The sequence below is a fragment of the Arachis ipaensis genome, chromosome B1 (assembly GCF_059453495.1).
Source record: "Arachis ipaensis isolate K30076 ecotype BB chromosome B1, ASM5945349v1, whole genome shotgun sequence".
Taxonomy (NCBI): Eukaryota; Viridiplantae; Streptophyta; class Magnoliopsida; order Fabales; family Fabaceae; genus Arachis; species Arachis ipaensis.
The window spans coordinates 47,947,127-47,970,155 of record NC_142436.1 but is presented as its reverse complement, the minus strand read 5'-3'; the positions used below and the strand labels follow the sequence as shown (position 1 = coordinate 47,970,155).

At 36.3% G+C, this 23,029-nt stretch overlaps 1 non-coding gene across 1 annotated transcript; it reads left to right on the top strand.

Annotated features, from left to right (window-relative positions):
- Positions 1–22,549: 22,549 nt before the first annotated feature.
- LOC148576476 (small nucleolar RNA R71) lies at positions 22,550–22,653 on the top strand. Its single transcript, XR_015903365.1, has one exon. It is a non-coding gene; the product is annotated as a small nucleolar RNA R71 (small nucleolar RNA).
- The last annotated feature ends 376 nt before the right edge of the window (positions 22,654–23,029 follow it).

Below are 23,029 nucleotides of genomic sequence, written 5' to 3'. Positions count from 1 at the left end.
CAATTTCTAATACCTTGCCAAGAGTTTATTTTTATTGCTATTATTTTATTTCCTCTGCCATTTACTATTGTTGCTTTTTATCTCATACATTAAAAACCCCCAATTTACAAGACTCATAACCAATAATAAGAACACCTCCCTGCAATTTCTTGAGAAGACGACCCGAGGTTTGAATACTCGGTTATCAATTTCAAAGGGGTTTGTTACTTGTGACAACCAAAACATTTGTACGAAGGGATTTCTGTTGGTTTAGAGACTATATCTACAACGCGACTGTTTTTATGACATTCTTTACTGGCAAAAATCCTAACGTCAGTCGCCCACGCGTACGTGTGAGAAGAACGTTGGCCCAGCAACGTTATCTCCAGCGCTCATCTCAACGTTAACAAACTAAGGGTCACGCGTACGCGTCACCCACGCATACGCGTGACCAGAAAAATGTTGGAGGGAACGTTTGCATGCCAACTTTGACGAAAACGCTGAGGAGGGGTCTGAGAGCAATTTTTAACACTGTAACATCACTAAAGGCCCCAATTACACCCCTGGATCATGCAAGCAAGCTGAGCCCATCAACATCACTCAATCCAAGGCAAAAGAAGCATCTAGATTAGGAATTTTAATTCAATTGTAATATGATCTTTCATTTTAGTTTGTAAGCCTGTATATAGGCAGTAGCTGGATTGGAGAAATCATTCTGGATTGGAGGGGAGTCCAGAATCATGCATTCACATCCCCTGACACATACCATTCATACACTCTTTTTCCTTTTCTTTTCTTTTCTTCCTTAGTAGTAGTTCTATTTCCATTTTGTAATTTTCATTATGAATATTGAAGTTTCAATTCCTGTTTGAATTTTTAATCTTCTTCGTTTACCTTTTTGCACTTTCTTTCTTTTCTGTTTGAGTAGAGCAATGAACAACTAACTCTTTTCATTGGGTTAGAGAGCTCTATTGCATTTATTGGATCAATTGTAATTCTCATTCTTCTTCTTCAGTCTTTTCTCTTGATCTTACTATAAAGCTTTCGGTCTTCATCCAATTGAACAATTGTCTCGACGGAGAAATTGTTAATAATTGGGTTTCCTCTGATCCTTGAGAGAGGTATGAGGAAATCATGCTAGAAATGCTTTCTCACATTGGATTAGTTTGGGGGTTGGATGGATATTATGACATTTAATCCTACCAATACTTTGATATATGAATGTGTGTGGTATAATCAGTGACCAAACTTCATCTCTTTCCATGAGCAATTAAACCAAGACATTGGGAAATTGTTCAAGCTTAGAGAGATTGGTGAGACAAGACATTGGGATCCAGTCACCTAAGATTGTCAAGAAGATCAATGAATGCATTGATTGAGGAAGAGATGAGAATGAACTTGATCCGGATAATTCAATATCTCTTGATCCCAATGTTCATTTTATTTTTAGTTCTTACATTTACTCTCTGTCATTTACTTTCTGCACTTTACATTTATGTCAATTTACTTCTCTGCACTTTATTGCTTTCCTTCACTTTTATGCAATTTACATTTCCTACTGTTTATCACTCCAATATGCTCATCTAACTAGGAAAATCAATTAACCATTGATTGCTTAATTCGTTAATCCTTGTGGGATCGACCTCACTCTCTAGTGAGTTTTATTACTTGATACGACCCGGTGCACTTGCCGGTAGTTATTGCGTGGAACTTATTTTTCGCGTATCAAATTTTTGGCGCCGTTGTCGGGGATTAATTGTGATTAACAAACTACCGGTTGGTTGATTACCTAGATTAGACATTTTTTCTGTTTTGGATTGTGCATTTAATTGGTTTTGTTCTTTGTTTTTTATTCTCTTTGACTGTTTGTGTTAATGCCTCACCAAGAAGCCCCTGTTTGTGACACCTCTGGCTTTTGGTGATTGTGTTATTAACATATAGAACAGTTTCTTTTATTTAGCTTTCTTCCAAATAAAATTGGCATATGGTTACATTCTAAGTTTGGTGTTGCCCTGCAACAATCTATTTTTAATCTTTTTGATACTTGCATCAATTCCAAAAGAAAGTGTCACACTAAGTTTGGTGTGCCACTTATTTTTCTATGAAAGGTATCCAGCAACATCACTTGTTTGTTTAATCATAATGCCTTTGCTTCTTAGGCATGAAATGTTATCTTTAATTTTAGCTTGCTTAATCACATGTACTACTAACACTCCATTGTTTAAGACATTCATGACCCATCATGAACCTCATCACCATTGTTTTATTTGCTGCTTGAAGACAAGCAATCAGTCTAAATTGGTGTGGGAAGGGAGAAAAAGGACAACAACAATGAAGATGAACTACGAGGTGGTAAAGTTCCTTTTTCCTCTTACTTATTTCCAGTACATTCAATTGCATGATTGTCTTATATTTTCTTTGTATGTATGTGTGATTGCTCCTTGTGAATAAGTATAGTTTGATTTTTGAAGTGTAACATGCTGCCATGACATCATGATTGCCATCTTGAATTTTGTGAGTTCAAAGCAATTTAGTTTCATGATCATAAACAAACAAGGTCCTTAAAGAAGAACTTATCTTGGGCATATAAGTATTGAGAAGCTAGCATGACTATTGTTGCTCAATCACATTTGAATTTGTTAAATTGAAGTTTTCATCTAGGACATTTTATGAAATTTTTGAAATCATGAAAACCTTGAAAAAGCAAATGCAATTAAGGCAATAAAAAGAAAAGGGAAAGAATGAGAAAGCTGAAGGCTCTGAGTACCAATGACAATTCAATTGTTAAGTACTTGTGGTGTTTATGTATCAAGCAAAATGCTTGAAAACAAAACACTTAGAGTCAAGGTTAGGCTCAAGTGCAAAGGCACTTCCTCAAAGCTCAAGGCTCTGAGCATCAATGATTAGCGAGTCAAGAAGATAAGAAACAAAATGAGCTAAAAGAGTCCTCTAATTAAATGCTTGTGGTGCTTATGTATCAAGTGGTAATACTTGAAAACAAAGCATTTAGAGTCATAGCTTTGCTTGTAACTCATGGTGCAAAGCATCTGAAAGAAATAAGCCATAAACAGAATGAAAAGCTTGTTCAAGGAAGAAACTTAAGGAAAAAGATTTCATAAAATGAGCTAGATAGAGGCATCAATCATGTGAATATCTTTTGTGATTGTTGCATGCATAAAAAAATAGCTAACCATGAACATTACACTGCTATTCTTCTTACCTTGGATTGTCAAACTTTATTGCATGATTCTCTTCTTGCTTGGGGATAAGATTTAAGTTTGGTGTTGTGATGCCAGGACATCATAACCTGTTTTTCTATGCTTTTCACTAGATTTTGGTTTAGTTTTTATACAAATTTTATTGATAAATGAGCAAAAGCATGAAAAATCTCTGCATGAAACAAAATCTCAAGCATAGGTGAATTTGAGTTAATATACAGGATAAATATGATGGAATATATCACACTAAGTGAAGTTATGATTTTGAGCATTATTAGCACACTTAGTATAGTAGATATTATCTTGTATATTACTTTGATACACCTATTTATTTGATGATAGGCAAAATAGAAGCAGAGAAGCAGAGGAAAGCAGAGTTGGAGAGCCAACGTTGGTGGCAACATTGGAGTAAACGTTGGCAATGAACCAATGCTGTATGAAAAAAATGAAGAAGCAACGTTGGAGGGAACGTTGGTGATCTAACGTTACCCCCAACGTGCTCGAAAAGAAGCCTGGAAAAATTGACAGCCACGCGTACGCGTGACCCACGCGTACACACGAGAAGTGCAAAATCAGAGGCCACGCGTACGCGTCATCCGCGCGTACGCATCAAAAAGTAAAAATTGACAAGCCACGCGTCACAATAAAATTTTCCAAATTCTAGAAAGTAAAATATATTGAAAAACGTTGGAGGTAACGTTGGCTCACCAACATTCCCTCCAACGTGGGCATCAGAATTTTGCAGCAAATATCCCTGGTCCTTCTTCCAACGTTTGAGGCAACGTTGGTGGTCCAACTTTGGCCACCAATGTTGCTTCCCTTTCTTCCTTCAATGGCCATTTTTTCACTTCTTTTCATGCATTTCTTCACCTATCATCAATCAATACATGCATCAAAGCCTTGCTAAGATCATGAGAGATTACATCATTCTTAGCATACAAGTAATTATGGCATAAATCTCATAAAAATGCATCAAATTAACCATGTTGAATGATTCTAGGTGTTCAGAAACTTTTAATCCAAATGCTTACTTATAGCTCAAGAAAGTGCATAAAACCTAATGAAATCAAAAGAAAAAGGCTAGTGAAACTAGCCTAAGATGCCTTGGCATCAGTACCCCAACTCGTAACTTATAAGCTCGAGTGTTTGAGTTTTTGAGATTCTAATAAAGACATATTAAAATAAATTCAAGTTGTCAGAATCAATAATGATTAAATTTATTATGCTTGAAATAGTACCTCCATTATGAAAATATTGAGTTTAAAATAAAGAAATTGTTTCTCTTAAAACTATTGCATAATGAATGTTTTCATTTAAGTGTAATCTATCAAAAAGAATTTTTTTTGGATTTAAAGAAATTGTTTAAAAAATTGAATGCTGGATTTTTTTTTTTTAATTTAGATAAGTTGATTCATGAATTTTTTTTCAATGAACAATTATTCAGATATTATTCCTTTATTTCTACAAAAAAATTTTATATTTGTTTTAAATAATAATATACTCTAAAATATTTGATAAAAATTTAAATAAAATAGATTATACCTTTATGTGTTTAAGTATGAATGTGATTTGACTTCAAAGAGCTTAATTAGAATTTTTAAGATGAAAACAAGTTTCTGTCTTCCAATTTTACAAACTTTGATATCTGAGTGTCAAGTTGTATTTTTTGTAGTAAATTTGCAAAAACTTATTTTTTTCGATTTCTTGCTTCACACTTTTTATGTTATTATTAAGCCTCCAAATCATTGACCATTTAATTGGTTTAGCAATTATAAGTCTTTGAATTGTATAATGATATGATCACAAAATCTTTCCATCTTTTTTGTGGAACTTTTGTATTATGTATTTTAATGCTTGTCTTTTGTGACCATGCATTTTCTGTTTTTTTTTTTCTATATTGTTCATAAGTATTTTTTCTCTTCCAAATTTACGAGTTATCTGAACAAAATTATAGAGAGTAGGTTGGAGACACGATATTGTCGCCATCCTCCTATCTCGAGGTCGTAATGTCCCGAATTCGTCATTCTTAATGGCAGGGGTGTTCCTACAAGAATTTCGACGCTCAAGTTAGTATGGATCACAAAAGAAATTAAGTTAGAGATCATACCTTAGTGCACATATTTAAAATAGTGTTGTTACAAGCTTGCTTTGCGTTACAAGCTTTAGGTTGTGATGTTACAAGCTTTTTTTATGTAGGTTGCTCTTTTTATGAGTTATTCTCATTATAAGATGCTTGATGTCTTATTCTGGTCTCTTTTTATAGGATACTCTTAGGTTTATATATAATCAATATTGTAATATTTTTTTAATAGTAGAATGATAGTTAAATTATAATGTAATAATTATCTTTATAAAATTGAGTTATTAGACATTAGAATAAGTTATGAGAAGTTAGTGTCTTTTTTATAATATATCTTTTAGAATTTAAAAAAATATTTAATTATCATACTGCTTTTTTAAAATCTTTTATACTCTTAAATCTAATTTTTAATATTAGACTTATAGAAATATTTCATAACAATACCTATAATAAGAAAAGGACTATGAGAAGAAAAAGGATTGAGAAGAAAAAAAAAGAAAAGAAAAAGTGTTAGAGAACATGTAGTACGAATAATATGGTTCAATTATAATTTGAGGAACATAGTTTTTGTATCACGGTGGAAGGAATTGGTTGGTACGGAACAGCATTGTCTAATATTTACTATTCGCGAACGCCCCTAACTTTAGTTTACAATATGAATACTCCAGAATATGTGCCAAAGAGCTGCAATAGGATTATTATAGCTCGTTCATAGTAAATTACTAAATTCATAGTAAATTCGAGCATATTTGAAAGCAACACTCACAATTGGAAGCTGTAATAATGTTTGGTGGTGAATAACTGGAAACGACTGCAATCTCAAACTTATGACATGTTTTTCTTTTTTCAACAAAAATACATTTATCTCAACTACTCCTTTTTATTTGTTCCACTTATTTTTACTTTTTCTATAAATATCCCTTTAAAAAAAAAGTTTAGTGTTAGATTTATGAGTGTTTTTTGTTATGTACAAGTTTATTAGTGCATATTATCTAAATTTGAAAGAAGATTGACATTATCTTTTTTAAATTGAAAAAAAAAGGAAAAAATCAATAGAAATTTCGCAGATGTTGACGTAAGTCTTTGTGTTTTAATGTTTATGAAACCTTCAACATATATAAATATATAATTATAGTCCGATGGTGATGTAAGGCGCTAAGCATATCAATCAAAATTTATCGGTATCAATTATAGGTGAAGCATGAGTAGGATCGTTTCCGTTTTTAATAGTTGATCGGATTCAATTTGCATATTTGCAATATTTATTCGAATCTAATTTAAAAATTGTAGATATGGATCTGATCTGTAAAAGTATCGGATCAAATCAGATCGGATCCTATCCGCACATTAATAGGATTCGCATATTCGCGTATCTACAAAAATAAAAAAAATAAATAAGTAAATATTCTTTTTATATTTTATTTCAACTAATAGTTATCATATATGTTGTATTATTTTAATTTATTATTTAAAAAAAAGTATGTTTAATATTATTTTAAGAGTAAACATATTTAAAAGAATAGAAAAAATAAATTTTATTGATATTTTTTTAATAAAAATAAGTTTTTAAAAATATTTTTGTGTTTTGCGGATATATTCGATATCCGATATCTGATCCGCAAAATGTGTGGATCGGATCGGATCTAAGTTTAAAAACTACGGATATTGGATCTAATCCGATGATTTTAGTGCGGATCGGATCGAAATTTTAGCCATATCCGATCCGCGTTCACCCCCTAGTTCTTAAAGAATAATGGCACCAGCCCCAAAAGCAGAGTAAAAATCGAAATATACAATGATATCTATCTATCTATCTACTTTTCTTTTTATATTACTTGATATTTATGTATCCACTTTTTCTTTTTCACTTGATATCTATCTATCTACTTGCTTTATTCGATTTTTGTAATCTCGATAAGGTATCCCGATAAGGTGTCGAAATCGAACTTGTATCAAGATCTCAAATATCGAAAAGCAGATAAAATTTTTCTGAAAAAAGAGTAGACTGAAATTACTTAATTACAGTGTCAAAGCAATTTTATGTCAAAATTACTAGTGATAGAAAAACAAGAAAATAACAAGTTAAAAAAAAGAAGACAATGAGTGTAAAATATTGACTAAAACAAAACAATAACAAAATTCAAAAAAATAAATGACAATTAATCAAATAAGCAAAAGGAAACAAATTAAAAATTGACTTTTAACACTCACATGCACTTGCACTCCATGTTCCTCCGTTGTGTCGCGGAGACTGAAAAGTTTGAGTTTTGTGATGATCTAGTGTTTTCAATTAAAGTCTCCTAACTCATTTGAGTTTCTACCATTTATAAGCTATGAAGATAGACTTGCCATGGAGTATGTTGTGCATTATCTCACCTCTTCCTTTTTTTTTTCCAGCCATAACCTAGCCTTGACCATGAAGAATCCTAATCTCCAGGTTTTGATACTCACATTTTCCTTGGTCTTCAAGTTCCACGTTTCTTCTTCAGCTTCTCAAATTTTGCACCCATGTTCTCCACTCAGTCTTGATAGTTGAGTACCAAGCTTTGATGCTCAAGGAAAGGAAATAACTACCTTTTGACTTCGACGCTCTTTGTACCATCTTTCTCTTGACTTTGGTTTACCCATCTCTGCTTTCTGTAGTTGAAACACTTTTTCTATAGTCGAAATCATTAGCAGTCAAAATGCCCTCTCGTCAAGAAAAAATCATTCTTAGTGAATTCAATCTCTTCCCAAAAGCATGTTAAAAGTTTTCTTAGTGGGTACCACTATAAACACTGTTGGTCGTTCGACGCTTCCGACTTTAACCTAAAATGGGATCATTCCCAAGGCAGTTGCCGACTTACCATTGAATCCAATGACAGCCAAATTTATCTTAATCAAATCCTTGACGATTTTCTGGAATAATGAGAGCATACTTTCAGGTAACAAATTGATTGCTGCTCCTCCATCGACCAAAATGCAATTAATCATCAATCTTTCGAATTTCGCCTCAATATGTAGTTATCGAAGATGGCCTTTGGTAATCTCATCAGGCCTTTCAAACAACCCCTCCTTAATCATGCCATTTTCGATAAATCGACATTCATCACCTGGGATTATATCATCACAATTTTCTTCTAGACAATTCCAAGGCCCTTCAGGATTACCTTGAAATTCGAAAGGGAGAACAAAAACGGTGGCAACATACCCAAAACCAATTTCACCAAACATCACATCTAGATCATCCTCGAAACTAGAGTCAAAATTTTCTATCAGTGCCTTTACTTCTTTTCCTTCTGGAGTTGAATTGATCGACTTAATAGCTGATATCTCTTTCAACTCCTCATTCTCCGGGTCTTTGCTCGAGGATACCTTGTCTCTTTTCTGTTCCTGCTTCTAAGGTGACTTACTTTCTTTGGTCAATTTTGGATATGGCGCTGTGTATTGGCATAAGCATTTTGTGTTTGGGCCACAGCTCTTAGAATGAAGGGAGCTCTTTTTAAAAAATTGCGTTGATACCTTCCTCGACCATTGCCCCTTCTTCCTGTTCTTTGTCTAGAGTTTCCTCTTTTTTGGGTTCCAGTCCAATTTTCAAAACCTCCTCTAGTAACATTAAAACTATAATTTTTAGGGTAATTTGGGGAATTGTTCTGAACCCATTTTGTTGTTCGATACATTAGACGGAGAAACTCTAATTCGACTTGACACCCCTTAGAGTTTCTGGTCGACTGTCACCACTGTGCGCATGTGTTGTTTGACAGAGCGACTGCAGACTCTCGACCTTTGGTCCATTTCTTCAGTCGAACTTATCTTAATTCTTTGTGATGGACACGCTCTCTACTATTTTTGTATGATTAAAACATTTTGGCAGCTGAAGTGTTGAACAAGGTACTACATCGTGGGCATAGAGCTACATTTTCTACTTCCTCCCTTTGTCTCAACAAGAAGTCTAATAGATCTTCTCATACTTTTGGGTAAATGGACCTTTCAGCTTCAAACATGTCTAATTTGAATTGTTCATCTTTTTTCATAGGTTCGACAAAAGCCATATTGACTGTAAACGCCACTTCTTCTATTTTAGCAAAATTCGATGTAACTTGGAAGGAATTGGAATCTACCTTCATTTCAGGTTTATCGACCTTCGTCAATAGCCTTCAGTATCAAATCCCTGAAACGAACACAATTGTTAGTAAAATATTCAGAAGTTTGATGGAATTTACAAAACTTCTTATTTCTAATTTCAAAAACCGATGTCTTTTTTTTTCACTTCAGGGAGTATAAGTTGCTTATCTTGTAACAACATATCAAAAATTTGCTCAGCTTTTGTTAGGTTAAAAGAATAAGTCTTTCCTCCTGATAAAGGAGTCTTATCCTTTGCCGGATTAAGAGATCGATACACATAAGGAGGTCCATGTTTTAATTCTGTAGCAAAGGCAGTTTCATTGTTTGACTCTTTCTCACTCATGCGGTCAACATAATTAACCTTTTTATTGAAAAAGGATTTTCTTTTGTTCAATGCTTATTCTTTTTTTAATTTAATTTTTTAATTTGCTAAACTTTATCAGCCAACTGGACTAAGTAAACAAATTGTTAATTCACCAATTTCGTTCGAATGTTGAAACCAATTCCATTGATAGCCATCTTGACTATTTCAGGTTCAGGAATAGGTGTGAAATATTGATTTCTCATATTTTTGAACCGGATAAGATAGTCATCGATTGACTCGGTTTTTTCTTTCTTCACTGTCAATAAATATGACAATGTTACTTCCATTTTTCCTCTGAAGAACTGATCATGAAAACTTCTCTCTAATGAACCCAACTAAGGATCGAATCAGGCTTTACATTTAAAAACCAAGTAAAAGCATCCTTTGTTAATGAAGAGAAAAAAAACCTCATTTTCAAATATTCATTATTGGCCAATTCCCTATTTCGACTGAGTAACGAACAATGTGCTCTATAGTTGATTTTTCACTTTCTTCTGCAAATTTTGTGAGGGATTTAGGAATCTTGACTCCTCTTGAAAGTTCATCTTGTAAGATATAATCTGAAAAAGGGAATATAAAGTAAGGTTTATTTGTTACTCCAATATTTAATCCTGCTCTATTCAAGATTTGTTCAACGACTTGAGTTATATTTTGATCATAAGCTTGAGCAGCATTGTTTGCTCTAGTTTTGTTCAATATCCTATTTGGATTATCTCCTCTATTTAAAATGAGAGGAGGATTTCCCCCAAAAGGTTGAGTAATTGGTCGATTAATTGATCTCGCAATATCTTCAACTTGTCAAGTAACTTGCTCTATTCTAGCATTGTTATTTTCTAATATTAGATTTAATACTGTAGCCATCTGTTGTGTCAACATATTTACTAGATCATAATTTCTATCCTCGATTTGTTGTCTAAATACAGCCAAAGACTCGACTGTATAAGGTGAAGACGTCCCTACAAGTATTTGCCTCGACATCTCCGAGAATATTGAAGTACGGATCCCTCCTATCGACACCTTAAGGGTTCCTACACCCTGTGTCGAAATGACATTTAAAACCGTAAGAATTGATTGTGGTATGGGAACAGTCCCAAGATATGGAGGGTTATTTATTAAGGGTTGATAAGCATTATAATTTGTCATGTAAGGGTAGTATTGGTTGTGTGTAACCATTGGAGGATAACCTAACAGAGGTGTCGGACTATATGGTATTAGGATTCTCCAAAAGTGGTGAATAATTTGGAGGTAATTCATATTGAGCCCATATGACAAGTATGGCAGTGGAAATACTTTCTGTCGACCGTTGACTCGAAAGACTGGTCGAAGAAACTGCCATTATTTCAGGGTTTCTAGTAAAATTTTCACTATCATTATTTGAGGTATTTTTTGAAGTTGAAGCTCTATCCGTCATGATTAATTTACCACTGCGTAATTGCATACGCAACTTTACACAAATTTAACCTAAGGTCCCACCGGCCATGCCAATTTGTTTCACTCGATTTTTGCAATCTTGACAGGGTGTCTCAACAAGGTATCGAAATCAAGTTTGTATCAAGATCTCAAGTATCGGGGGAGCAGATACGACTCCTTTGAAAAAGAGTGGACTCGACCCAAAAATTACTTAATTATGGTGTCAAAGTAATTCTATGTCAGAATTACTAGTGATATAACAACAAAGGAAAAACCAATTTAAATAAAGAAGACAATGAGAGTGTAAAATATTGACTAAAGCAAAACAATAACAAAATTCAAAGAAAATAAATGACAATTAATCAAATAAGCAAAAGAAAACAAATTAAAATTTGACTTCTAACACTCACATACACTTGCACTCTCTGTTTTTCTGTTGCGTCGCAGAGATTGAAAATTTTATGAGTTTATGTGATGATCTAGTGTTTTTAGTTGAAGTCCCCAATTTGTTTGAGTTTCTACTATTTATAGATTATGGAGATAGACTTGCCATGAAGCATGTTGTTTGCTATCTCAACTCCTCCTTTTTTTTTTAGCCATGACCTAGCCTTGACTATGAAGAATTTTAATCTCCATGTTTTGACACCCACGTCTTTCTTAGTCTTCAAGTTCCACGTTTCTTCTTTAGCTTACTCATCAAATTTCGCACCCATGTTCTCCACTAAATCTTGATGGTCTAGTAGCAAGGCTTGATGCTCAAGGAAAGGAGATAACTATTTTTCGACTTCGACGCTCTTTGTACCATCTTTCTTTCAACTTCGGTTTATCCATCTCTGCTTCCATAGTTAAAATATTTTTTCTGTAGTCGAAATCATTAGCAGTCAAAACGTCCTCTCATCGAGAAAAAATCATTCTTTATCCCAACACTACTACCTGTATGTAAAGATGACTATGGTAGATAATTAATTTTTTGTCTCTAGAAGTTAAATTAGAAACTTTTCCATTCCATAAAAGAAACAAATAATCAACGAACGTCCCCATCAAATAGAATAACTATATCACTATGTGTAAATATCACTATTCTCCTAATTATGTATGCGTATGTATCTCATATAACTATAACATAATTTATGTAACGGCACATTTTAAAATTATATATACTTTATTTCTTTTAATGATAGTTTTAAAACATTTTCTTAAAACACATGTTAATAAAAAAGGAGCTTCGTTTGTACTATATGTTTATGTCTACCAAAGAAAGCTAGAGCATATATTTATGTCAGCATATTGCAACCGCAAGTAGGAAGAGTAATATATTTATGTCAGCTAAGAGGGTAAGGAATGAAAATCTAGAGCATATATTTATGTCACCTAAGAGGGTAAAAAATGAAAAGCTAGAGCATATATTTATGTCAGCTAAGGGGGGCAAGGAATGAAAACAAACTAGATGCTTAAACCATGAAGCAATCGTTGTGTTTCATGCATCAATACATTGCTTGAGCATACATCAAGAATAAAGAATAATGTTTCTACAACCAATTTTCCATGCAAACTTAAGGCCTACATTTCTGCATGTTTTTTTTTTCACGGTATTTTCTAGTCCGACAGGTCAAGGGTTAATCCGCCACGGATTTGATCTCTATTTAAAAATTTGTCACTGACCAATGGGTTGCAGCATGCACAAAATAGGATTCGAACATCTGACACTTGTTTAAGTAGACTAGTGAGTTAACTACTAAACCAACCTAACTTGATTTACATTTCTATATGGTTCATCATTGTAGGAACAGAACTTGAACCCATCGAAGATTGCATTTTGCTGCAACACAAAAAAAAAAAAAAAAGAAAAAGAAAAAATGGATCTATAATTTTGTTCTTCCCCTTATATACCCTTGTAAAGATAATAAATCTTAGTTTGATATACGAAAGAAATATAAGGACGATTTCACTTTGAATTTAATTTGGATTCTCTTTGAGAGAAGAATGACTACTCAAAAGTTATAATTGACCAATCATAATTCATAAACACTCAAATTAGTTTCAATCGAATACTCTCATTAAATAGATTGGTCTATGATCTTTTAATCAAATTTTTAATATGCATGTTGGACAAATAACTTTTTAATAAACTTATTATGAGACAATTAATTCTCAAAAAATATTATTATAAGATAAAATTAATCTCTTCTTAAAATGATGAAGTGATTAATCTGTCTAACAAATAAAAATTTATTGGGAATGAAATGTCTGATCTAAAATTTAATGAGTACTATTTTAAATGTTTACTCTAGTTTTTATTTAAAAATGATTATAAGTGATGATATACATGATCATATTTTCATAATATAAAGCAACAACTTTTACTCAAAATAAACTGAAGTCTTAGTTTGAACACGTACTCTTTTTTAGTGCTCTGTTAGGATTTTACCAGTGCTCTGCTAGTATTTTATCAGTACTCTGTTTAGAGCTTTGATCTTTTCACCACTTTTTTACTTTTCTATTTCTATATTCTTCTTCTATCACAACAATTTGTACTCCTAGTTCTCGTTACTTTATAATCAACTTCTCCTCAATTAGCACTCTGAATCTAATATAAATTTCGGTGAAGGGAGGAACTCTAAAATTGATCCAGGTAGTGAGGAGGATGGAGAGGATATTGTGGTATTGAAGACGGAAGATTATTCTCAGGGGTTGGAGGCTTGTATTAAGAGTCTCTCGGGGAGACTCTTTGCAGATAAGGTATTTTCGATTGGCACAATTGACAATGCCCTAAGGATGATATGACGTAAACTGGAAGGATTCTGATCAATTGAGAGAGGTCCTAATCAATTCCAGTTCTTCTTTGAGAATGATCTTGATGTTCTCATAATTGAAAAAGGATCTCCTTGACTCTTTAAGGATTATATCTTGCATGTGAGAAGATAGGTTAAATCGGATAAACAGGACCAGAAAAGCATTACTTGTTTTCTAATTTGGATCCAATTCTGGGGTCTGTCTGAGCAGTTCAAAACTATTCAGGTTGGAAAAGACTTGGAAAATAATTAGAGAGGTGATAGACATTGATTTTTTCTCTGTTCGTGGAAGAGAATCTCAAATTCTCAAGACCGAAGTCTGGCCGGATGGTGATAAAAAGGTGAAAGACAGCATTCGTATGGCTAAACTGAATGGTAAGGTGTTGGAAATTAGATTGCGATACGAGATGATTGGAATTTTCTGTACCTACTATGCTCATTTAGGACATGATTCCAAACATTGTTCTAAATTCATGGAGGATTCATCAGTGGACGCTATTAAACAGGATCGTATTGGCGAGTAGGTCAAAGCAGATCAAGTGGGCAAGAGAATCAAATGTGGAGGAACTGGTGATAACTCCAGCTTCAATTACTCAAACTCAAGCACTCTCCAACCGAGAAAAAAGCCAACCCCAAACTGGTTGATAGATAATTTTTCTAGCTTGAGTGTCAAAGGTACAAAAAATAACTCTATGGAGACATCTGGAGGTAATAAGGAGGATGATAATTTTTTGGAAGTGGTTTGGAAGTCAATTGAGAAGACTAGTGAGGCATTAGTCCTGCAAGATATTACTAGTACTATGAACACTGATTGATCTTTCCCACAAAACTTACCTAATGAATAAATGACCACCAGGGGTTTTGAGTGGAAACAACTTGCTAGACAAGGGACTGATTCAAGTAAGATGTTTGGAGGAATAAAAAGAAGAAATCAAGGGAAGAAAAATGAAAATGAGGCTAAGAAGATCTGTATGGTTGATGATATGATTGCTGAAACTTGGGTGGAGGGTGCCAGCCATTCAATGGCACCCGAAGAGATATGAAGCTCATTACGTGGAATTGTCGGGGTTAGGGAGACCCCTGACAATCCACAATCTCAAAGGGATGTCACAATCTCACTCTCCCGAGATAGTTTTTCTATGCGAAACTAAAAACCAATCTTGACAAGTGAAAATGAAGTTGAGGTCATGTGATTTTAAAAATTGGAAGATTATGGATCCAGTGGGTAGCGCCGGAGGCTTGGCACTAGCTTGGAGGGACAATGTGGTAGTGCAAATAATTGATAGTTCAGATTTTTTCATCATGGCTTTGGTGAAAGATACATCCGTTAATGTGGAAAGGAATCTCATTGGTGTTCATTTCAGCAGCCATGAATAGATCCATTCAACACAATTTCTAGAGTTGTCAGCAATCTTACAGTAGCAACAAGGTAACTCATGTATTTTAGGAGACTTTAATGCTATTGTTGATCAAAGTGAAAAAAGTGGCGGTAGTCTTAAATCATAGTTTTCTATAGCAGATTTTAATTATTTTATCGATGATAATGCTTTACTTGACTTGGGAATGATTGGTAGACCTTTCACTTGGAGTAATAGGCGGAGAGCAGGGGAATTGATTCAAGAAAGATTAGATAGAATCTTAGTGGGAGAAACATCGCTGCAACTGTTCCCTAATCCAGTAGTTCTTAGATTGTCCGAGATGGGTTTAGACCATGTCCCTCTCCTTTTTTACACTAATCCACAAACTGAACGTTCAAAAAGAAATTTAAATTCCAGACCTAATGGTGTGAGGATGATTCAGTCCAAATTTTGATTAGTGAGGTTTGGAACGTAGAAATTGAAGGCTCCCCCATGTTTTGACTAGCTCAAAAGCTTAAACTCGTTCGACATCGGCTGGTCATATGGCAGAGGAATAGTCTTTAAAACTCTAAAAAATAGATTGATAAAATTGCAGGGCAACTAGAAAAAATGAGGGAATCAGGTTTAATGGGAGGTCTTGAATTATTGTTCGAAATTGATTCCCTGGCGATGGCACCAAAAACGGATGCACAGAACCATGGTCTAAACATATCTTCACAACTTTGCATAACTAACCAGCAAGTGCACTGGGTCGTCCAAGTAATACCTTACGTGAGTAAGGGTCGAATCCCACGGAGATTGTTGGTATGAAGCAAGCTATGGTCACCTTGTAAATCTCAGTCAGGCGGATATAAAATAGTTATGTAGTTTTCGAAATGTAGTAATAGAAGAAGGATAGAAATACTTATGTAAATCATTGGTGAGAATTTCAGATAAGCGTATGGAGATGCAATCGTTCCTCTGAACTTCCGCTTTCCTGCTGTCTTCATCCAATCAGTCTTACTCCTTTCTATGGCTGGCTTTATGCAAGGACATCACCGTTGTCAGTGGCTACATCCCCTCCTCTTGTGAAAATGGTCCAAGATGCCCTGTCACGGCACGGCTAATCATCTGAGGTTCCCGATCATGCTGGAATAGGATTCACCCTCCTTTTGCGTCTGTCACTACGCCCAGCACTCGCGAGTTTGAAGCTCGTCACAGTCATTCAATCATTGAATCCTACTCGGAATACCACAGACAAGGTTTAGACTTTCCGGATTCTCTTGAATGCCGCCATCAATCTAGCTTACACCACGAAGATTCTGATTAAGAGATCTAAGAGATACTCATTCAATCTAAGGTAGAACGGAAGTGGTTGTCAGGCACGCGTTCATGGGGAATGATGATGATTGTCACGTTCATCACATTCAGGTTGAAGTGCGAATGAATATATTAGAAGCGGAATAAGTTGAATTGAATAGAAAAACAGTAGTACTTTGCATTAATCTTTGAGGAACAGTAGAGCTCCACACCTTAATCTATGGAGTGTAGAAACTCTACCATTGAAAATACATAAGTGAAACGTCCAGGCATGGCCGAGATGGCCAGCCCCCAAACGTGATCACAGGATCAGAATACAATCCAGGATGTCAAATACAATAGTAAAAAGTCCTATTTATACTAAACTAGTTACTAGGGTTTACAGAAGTAAGTAATTGATGCATAAATCCACTTCAGGGGCCCACTTGGTGTGTGCTTGGGCTGAGCTTGAGTGTTACACGTGCAGAGGCTCTTTCTGGAGTTGAACGCCAGGTTGTAACGTATTTCTGGCGTTCAACTCTGGTTTGTGACTTGTTTCTGGCGTTTAACTCCAGACAGCAGCGTAGAACTGGCGTTCAACGCCCTTTTATGTCATCTGAACTCGGCCAAAGTATGGACTATTATACATTTCTGGAAAGCCCTGGATGTCTTCTTTCCAACGCAATTGGAAGCGCGCCATTTTGAGTTCTGTAGCTCCAGAAAATCCACTTTGAGTGCAGGGAGGTCAGAATCCAATAGCATCAGCAGTCCTTCTTCAACCTCTGAATCTAATTTTTGCTCAAGTCCCTCAATTTCAGCCAGAAAATACCCGAAATCATAGAAAAACACACAAACTCATAGTAAAGTCCAGAAATGTGAATTTAACATAAAAACTAATAAAAACATCCCTAAAAGTAACTAGATCCTACTAAAAATATACTAAAAACAATGTCAAAAAGCGTACAAATTATCCGCTCATCACAACACCAAACTTAAATTGTTGCTTGTCCCCAAGCAACTGAAAATCAAATAGGATAAAAAGAAGAGAATATACTATAAATTCCAAACTATCAATGAAACATAGCTCCAATCAGATGAGCGGGACTTGTAGCTTTTTGCCTCTTGAATAGTTTTGGCATCTCACTTTATCCATTGAAATTCAGAATGATTGGCTTCTATAGGAACTCAGAGTTCAGATAGTGTTATTGACTCTCCTAGTTCAGTATGATGATTCTTGAACACAGCTTCTTTATGAGTCTTGGCCGTGGCCCTAAGCACTTTGTTTTCCAGTATTACCACCGGATACATAAATGCCACAGACACATAATTGGGTGAACCTTTTCAGATTGTGACTCAGCTTTGCTAAAGTCCGCAATTAGAGGTGTCCAGGGTTCTTAAGCACACTCTTCTTTTACTTTGGACCTTGACTTTAACCGCTCAGTCTCAAGTTTTCACTTGACACCTACACGCCACAAGCACATGGTTAGGGACAGCTTGGTTTAGCCGCTTAGGCCAGGATTTTATTCCTTTAGGCCCTCCTATCCACTGATGCTCAAAGCCTTGGGATCCTTTTTATTTGCCCTTGCCTTTTGGTTTTAAGGGTTATTGGCTTTTTGCTCTTGCCTCTTGGTTTTAAGAGCTTTTGGCTTTTTCTGCTTGCTTTTGCTCTTTTTTTTTCGCCTATTTTTTTCTCTTTTTTTTTTCTGCAAGCTTTGTTCTTTGCTGCTTTTTCTTGCTTCAAGAATCATTTGTATGATTTTTCAGATTATCAAGTAACATGTCTCCTTATCATCATTCTTTCAAGAGCCAACATATTTAACATTCTTAAACAACAACTTCAAAAGATATATGCACTGTTCAAGCATTCATTCAGAAAACAAGAAGCATTGTCACCACATCAATATAATTAAACTAAGTTCAAGGATAAATTCAAAACTCATGTACTTCTTATTCTTTTGAATTAAAACATTTTTCATTTAAGAGAGGTGATGGATTCATAGGACATTCATAACTTTAAGACAAAGTTACTAACTACTAATGATCATGTAATGAAGACACAAACATAGCTAAGCACTTAACATAGAAAACGAAAAACAGAAAAAATAGGAACAAGGAATGAATCCACCTTAGTGATGGTGGCGTTTCCTTCTTGAGGAACCAATGATGTCCTTGAGCTCTTCTATGTCTCTTCCTTGTCTTTGTTGCTCCTCCCTCATTGCTTTTTGATCTTCTCTAATTTCATGAAGGATGATGGAGTGCTCTTGATGTTCCACCCTTAATTGTCCCATGTTGGAACTTAGTTCTCCTAGGGAGGTGTTGATTTGCTCCCAATAGTTTTGTGGAGGAAGATGCATTTGAGGCATCTCCGGGATCTCATGGTGATGAGCTTCATGTGCCTCTTGAGCTCCATGAATGGGCTCTCTTGCTTGCTCCATCTTTTTCTTAGTGATGGGCTTCTCTTCCTCAATGTGAATGTCTCCTTCTATGAAAGCTCCAGCTGAGTAACATAGATGGCAAATAAGATGAGGAAAAGCTAGCCTTGCCCCAGGAGAGGGCTTTTCAGCTATTTTGTAGAGTTCAAGGGAAATGACTTCATGAACTTCTACCTCCTCTCCAATCATGATGCTATGGATCATGATGGCCCGATCCACAGTAACTTCAGATCGGTTGCTAGTGGGGATGATGGAGCGTTGGATGAACTCCAACCATCCTCTAGCCACAGGCTTGAGGTCCAATCTTCTTAGTTGAACCGACTTGCCTTTGGAGTCAATCTTCCATTGAGCTCCTTCCACACATATGTCCATGAGGACTTGGTCCAACCTTTGATTAAAGTTGACCCTTCTAGTGTAGGGGCGTTTATCTCCTTGCATCATAGGCAAGTTAAACGCCAACCTCACATTTTCCGGACTACAATCCAAGTATTTCCCCCGAACCATTGTAACATAGTTCTTTGGATCTGGGTTCTTACTTTGATCATGGTTCTTGGTGATCCATGCATTGGCATAGAACTCTTGAACCATTAGGATGCCGACTTGTTGGATGGGGTTTGTTAGAACTTTCCAACCTCTTCTTTGAATTTCATGTCGGATCTCCGGATACTCATTTCTTTTGAGTTTGAAAGGGACCTCGGGGATCACCTTCTTCTTGGCCACCACATCATAGAAGTGGTCTTGATGGGCTTTGGAGATGAACCTTTCCATCTCCCATGACTCGGAGGTGGAAGCTTTTGTCTTCCCTTTTCCTTTTCTAGAGGATTCTCCGGTTTTAGGTGCCATCAATGGTAATGGAAAAACAAAAAGCTTATGCTTTTATCACACCAAACTTAGAATTTTGCTCGTCCTCGAGCAAGAGAAGAAAGAAAAGATGAAAAAGAAGAAGAAGTGGAGGAGAGGGAGAAGGGGTTGTGTTTCGGCCAAGAAGAGAAGAGAGGGTTGTGTTGTGTGAAAATGAGGAAGAATGGAGGGTTATATATAGGAATGGGAGGGGGGTGAAGGTTCGGCCATTTAGGGTGGGTTTGGGTGGGAAATTGATTTTGAATTTTGAAGGTAGGTGGAGTTTATGAGGTAGGTTTATGGGGAAGAGTGGATGGATGTGAGTGGTGAAGAGGTGATGGGGAAGGGAGATTGAGGTGATTGGTGAAGAGTTTTGGGGAAGAGTGTTTATGGGATGGTGTGAAAGAAGGGTGAGAAGAAGTGAGTGGAGGTAGGTGGGGATCCTGTGGGGTCCACAGATCCTGAGGTGATCCTGTGGGGTCCACAGATCCTGAGGTATTCAAGGATTTACAACCTTGCACCAAATTAGGCATGTAAAATGCCCTTGCACACAACTCTGGGCGTTCAGCGCCAGGTTGGTGCTTGTTCTGGGCGTTGAACGCCCATTTGTAGCCTATTTCTGGCGTTGAACGCCAGAACCATGCTTGTTCTGGGCGTTCAACGCCAGCTCTCCTCCAGGGTGCATTTCTGGCGTTCAAACGCCCAGATGCTGCCCATTTCTGGCGTTCAGCACCAAAACCATGCTCTGTTCTGGCGTTGAACACCCAAAACATGCTTCTTACTGGCGTTTAAACGCCAGTAAGGTCTTCCTCCAGGGTGTGATTTTTCTTCTGCTGTTTTTGATTCCGTTTTCAATTTTTATATTTATTTTGTGACTCCACATGATCATGAACCTATAAAGACATATAACTAAGAAAAATATAGTTAGATAAATAAAAATTGGGTTGCCTCCCAACAAGCGCTTCTTTAATGTCAATAGCTTGACAGTGGGCTCTCATGGAGCCTCACAGATGTGCAGAGTTCTGTTGAGACCTCCCAACACCAAACTTAGAGTTTGGATATGGGGGTTTGACACCAAACTTAGAGTTTGGTTGTGGCCTCCCAACACCAAACTTAGAGTTTGACTGTGGGGGCTTTGTTTGACTCTGCTTTGAGAGAAGCTTTTTATGCTTCCTCTCCATGGATGCAGAGAGAGATCCTTGAGTTGTAAACACAAGGTTGTCCTCATTTAATTGAAGGATCAATTCTCCTCTGTCCACATCAATCACAGCTCTTGCTGTGGCTAGGAAAGGTCTTCTTAGGATGATGGATTCATCCTCTTCCTTTCCAGTATACAGGACTATGAAATCAGCAGGGATGTAAAGGCCTTCAACCTTTACTAACACGTCCTCTACTTGTCCATAAGCCTGCTTTCTTGAATTGTCTGCCATCTCTAATGAGATTTTAGCAGCTTGTACCCCATAGATTCCCAGTTTCTCTATTACAGAGAGGGGCATGAGGTTTATCCCTGAACCAAGGTCACATAGAGCCTTAAAGATCATGGTGCCTATGGTACAAGGTATTAAGAACTTTCCAGGATCCTGTTTCTTCTGAGGCAATGTCAGTTGATCCAGATCACTTAGTTCATTGGTGAACAAGGGAGGTTCATCTTCCTAAGTTTTAATGCCAAATAATTTGGCATTTAGCTTCATGATTGCACCAAGGAACTTGGCAGCTTGCTCTTCAGTAACATCCTCATTCTCTTCAGAAGAGGAATACTCATCAGAGCTCATGAATGGCATAAGGAAGTTCAATGGAATCTCTATGGTCTCTAGATGAGCCTCAGAGTCCTTTGGTTCCTCAGAGGGAAGCTCCTTATTGATCACTGGACGTCCCAGGAGGTCTTTCTCCTTGGGATTCACGTCCTCTCCTTCCCTTACAGGTTCGGCCATGGTGCTTATGTCAATGGCCTTGCACTCTCCTTTTGAATTCTCTTCTGTTTTGCTTGGGAGAGTACTAGGAGGGATTTTAGTGATCCTTTTACTCAGCTAGCCTACTTGTGCTTCCAAATTTTTAATGGAAGACCTTGTTTCATTCATGAAACTTACAGTGGCCTTGGATAGATCAGAGACTAAGTTTGCTAACTTAGAGGTATTCTGCTCAGAATTCTCTGTCTGTTGCTGAGTGGATGATGGAAAAGGCTTGCTATTGCTAAACCTATTTCTTCCACCATTATTAAAGCCTTGTCGAGGCTTTTGATCCTTCCATGAGAGATTTGGGTGATTTCTCCATGATGGATTATATGTGTTTCCATAAGGTTCACCCATATAATTTACCTCTGCTATTGCAGGGTTCTCTGGATCATAAGCTTCTTCTTCAGAAGATGCCTCTTGAGTACTATTGGATGCAGCTTGCATTCCATTCAGACTCTGAGAAATCATATTGACTTGCTGAGTCAATATTTTGTTCTGAGCCAGTATGGCATTCAGAGTATCAATTTCAAGAACTCCCTTCTTCATAGGCGTCCCATTACTCACAGGGTTCCTCTCAGAAGTGTACATGAACTGGTTATTAGCAACCATGTCAATGAGTTCTTGAGCTTCTGCAGGCGTTTTCTTTAGGTGAATGGATCCACCTGCAGAAGTGTCCAATGACATCTTTCATAGCTCAGATAAACCATCATAGAATATATCCAGGATGGTCCATTCTGAAAGCATGCCAGAAGGACACTTTTTGGTCAGCTGCTTGTATCTTTCCCAAGCTTCATAGAGGGATTCACCTTCTTTTTGTCTGAAGGTTTGAACATCAGCTCTAAGCTTGCTCAGCTTTTGAGGAGGAAAGAACTTGGCTAAGAAAGCCGTGACCAGCTTATCCCAAGAGTTCAGGCTATCTCTGGGTTGAGAGTCCAACCACACTCTAGCTCTATCTCTTACAGCAAAAGGGAAAAGCATGAGCCTGTAGACTTCAGGATCTACTCCATTAGTCTTAACAGTATCACAGATCTGCAAGAATTCAGTTAAGAACTGAAAAGGATCTTCAGATGGAAGTCCATGAAATTTGCAGTTCTGCTGCATCAGAGAAACTAGCTGAGGTTTCAGCTCAAAGTTGTTTGCTCCAATGGTAGGAATGGAGATGCTTCTTCCATGTAAATTGGAATTAGGTGCAGTAAAGTCACCAAGCATTCTCCTTGCATTA